At 38.2% G+C, this 3,572-nt stretch overlaps 1 long non-coding RNA gene across 1 annotated transcript; it reads left to right on the top strand.

Annotated features, from left to right (window-relative positions):
• Positions 1-1,980: 1,980 nt before the first annotated feature.
• LOC147644943 (uncharacterized) lies at positions 1,981-2,702 on the top strand. The gene is made up of 2 exons (XR_015272594.1): positions 1,981-2,093; positions 2,160-2,702. It is a non-coding gene; the product is annotated as an uncharacterized LOC147644943 (long non-coding RNA).
• Positions 2,703-3,572: the final 870 nt, after the last annotated feature.

The following is a 3,572-nucleotide window of genomic DNA, read 5'->3' on the forward strand; positions in this document are numbered from 1 at the left end:
GTAAATCATTTTCAAGCGTACTCACAAACTTTTTTAGAATATTATACGACCAACTGGGGATTGAACCTACTTCTTAATGTTTAACATTTGAGTCGCCGATATACACGTGGCGCTTGGCTCAGGGGTAAAAACATCCGCCTTCCAAACAGGCTAGCGCGAGCTCTTATATTGCGCGAGGCAAACTTTTTCTTAATTTATTTTTTTATTTGTTAATTCAATGAATTTTCTTTTAAAAATTTTTGTTTCACTAAAAACCTGGACCAACAAAGTTAAAATGAATCAATAACTGTGGTTAAACAAGAAAACAAAATTATAAAACATAAAAATTACACAATTTCTCGAAAATATATTATCAAGTTAATATTAATAGGTTTCCACTCTCTAGATTTTTCCCGATTTTCATTTAGAGGAATTCTACGTAGTTTGAAAAGCAAAACGTGAAATAATTGCGAGGATTGTCTTTTTTTTTGTCGTCGGACTTCGTGTTATCCCGAAAGGGAAATATCTCAGCACCGAACTCAACGTTGAACGGAGCAGCGTTCGATTCATGTACACGAATGCTGCGCTTGCTGCTGGGGGACCATGCATAAGGCCATCCCTGCTCGACATAATTGTCTATTTTAAATCGCTCACCGCATGAAGCAAAGTCCGACTGGGTTGAATCTTCTGGGGCAGAGAATGAGGTCCGTCTTGTCCGTGTTGAGTCCTACATTGTCCGCCCAATCACATTAACTTTGTATTCAAATGTTTCCTGTGTAACAGCAATTAGTTGTAATTAACTTTTTATTCAAATGTTTCCTGTGTGTCTTCTTATAAGCCTTAGTGTTATCCTTGCGATACAGCTAGGTAGTTAGTGTTGTGACGAGTAGAATGTGGATTGATTAGCTCCCTTATTGTGCTATATATTCCTATTCCTATAAATTCCTTTCCAAGACTCAATCGTGATGGTTAACAGCGCGATATTCCAATGCGCGTATTTGAATGAAATAGATACTGCAGGAAATCACTATTATTCAGTAGAGTAATACTTTATGCCTGATATCCAGTTTACTCGTTGCCCAAACCCTTCAGCTATTTTTTTTTTCTTTTGCTTTGCCAAGTTACATGGGGAGATTAAGAGATATGAGTGCTCTTTAAAGGAACTAGAGGGATAAATTGGTGCCCTAGAGACAATTTGGGTATTATGGGTATTGAACTGAAACGAAAGCCTCTTAATAGGCTTGCGGTGGAAAACATCCTTCGTGACAGGGTGGGAGGTTTCTGGTTGTAAATCCGCTTCCATGCTCCAAGTTCCTATGTGCAGTCAGTTAACCGCGTCAAGCTGTGCGGTTGCATCAGCCAAGTCGTGGTCGGAGGGGACTTCAACGGCACGGAACAGGAATGGACTTTCCACTTAAAACGCCAAAGGATAAAATTCTGTTTATGTCTTCGCCACTATTAAGATGTTTAATAAAGGCGCCAAATCAACATTTAAGAGGTACAGATTTAAAAAACATCTTAAAAGCATGTCAAACGTACAGTGTATGAATGTGCCGCATGTTGACACTTTTCAATCTATTAAAACTAAATGGTTTTAACATAAAAGCAAAACTACATACAATTGTTTAAATTGCGCACGCTTGAACAGACATTTACTTCTTCAAAATTAGTTTAATACTCCCCGTCGAACAAACGTGTAAAAAATGTTTGTTAGACAATATTATCTACTATATAAAAATAGTTCGGGGTTTTCTTTCTGACGCTTTAACTCCAGAGCGCTCGCTCTGCTTAAAAGGTCTAAAGCTGCGTGGGGTTTATAGCAAATAAAATTAAGCAAAAATTTCAACAGAAAAGCGGGAAAATCGTTTTTTACATACAGCGCCATCTCTGATACATCGCATATACTACAATCCAATATTTTAAGTAGATGGCGCCGGTGCGTGATACATTGTTTGACAGCTACTCATTGCTCCCTCTTCAGTTAATTCCATGTGACAAACTGGCATTTTGTTCACTGTAAAATTGTGAAAAAAAGTAAAAAAAGAATCCAATCAATGACGTGTATTGCGAAAATTTGTATTCAACTTCAACAGCAGGCATTTGTCTTTTATATGGTGAGTTGAAATGTATAAATTATGTGAATCGTGCATTTGAGGTTAAATTCACCAATCTGTCCACAGTCCAAAATGCTAACTGGACATCGGCCGCCACACAAGACATGCAAGCCAGCAATAAGTGTATTCACAGAACTAAGCGAAGAAGGACAAAATATAACAGGAGAAACGCGTGAGCACACAAAGATCATTGGCATTATATAATCGCTTGGCACTCCAATATGATCCTACTGCGAACTATGATGATGGGGATGAAAATTTAAATATTGGACCAATGACGACTATATGCCGATATTGCAATGCGTTAAAGTTCAAAAGAGAAACGGCTGGATTGTGCTACGCAAGTGGAAAAGTCAAACTGGATCCATTACTTACACCAACACAGCCACTGAAATCATTGTTCGATGGAAGTGATCCCGATTCGAGCCATTTTCTGAACACAATGATTACTTTCGCATGACTACCTTTAGAGCTAATATCATTCGGGAAGGCGGCTTTATGCTGACTTGCAATTTAAAAGTTACACCGTATTCTTCCACAAATAATTGTTTGCAATTACAGATACAAGAAAAAATATATCATTTGCACGGTTCAATTGTGCCAACACCAGATGAACCGCATCAATTTTTGCAAATATATTTCATTTCGTCGATGGTGAATCATCTGAATGTGCGGTGCAATATACAGGGACCACAACAGTTAAAGGGACTAATTATTGAACAGATGCTAGCATTTTTTCATGCTAAAAATAATGTTAATATATTCAAAACAGCATTGGAACGAATGCCGTCGCACAATTTTGTCATAAAATCTAATCTAAATCTAAGAGCGGATTGTACCCCAAAAGGTGAACATGTGCGAAGATTCAATGCACCCACCGTTAATGATGTTGCTGCAATTATTGCTGGCGATCAAACTTAATCGCGAGACATTGTCGCTCAGCGAAGAAGCAATATCATGCATCGTAACACATCGTTTGTACGATGCGTTACAATATCCAAGGGCAAGGGCTATACAGATTGGACATCACGTTGAAGATGGTCGATCGAATTATATGTACAATATTCACACACTAATTATTGCTTTTATTGATTTCCATTAACAATTCATTAAATTTTGCATTTTTAGGTGTATCAACGAATAAAAATCTAAGCGCACTGAATTACTATGCGTATCGCTTGTTGACTCGTACACATGAGGAGAATGTCATTCTGAAGTGCCGTCGGCTATTCCGGAGTCGAGACCGAACGTTTAGCGTTCATCCGATTCAATCAGGCAAAGCTACGATCTGAGAACTATATAAATTAATTAAATGGCTAACGGCTCATTCTCGTTAGTAGCGTAGTTAACCTCTCGGTCCTTTAGGGTCCTAGATATCATGGTAAATGGTCTTCCCTTTTGTGATAGTACCGCGCCAATGCCAAATGCCGAGGCATCCGTCGTTTGATCGAATGCGTTCTTGTAATCGGGATAGTTAAG

Source organism: Drosophila serrata, unplaced genomic scaffold, assembly GCF_035046125.1.
Source record: "Drosophila serrata isolate PLE 108 unplaced genomic scaffold, ASM3504612v1 contig_57, whole genome shotgun sequence".
Taxonomy (NCBI): Eukaryota; Metazoa; Arthropoda; class Insecta; order Diptera; family Drosophilidae; genus Drosophila; species Drosophila serrata.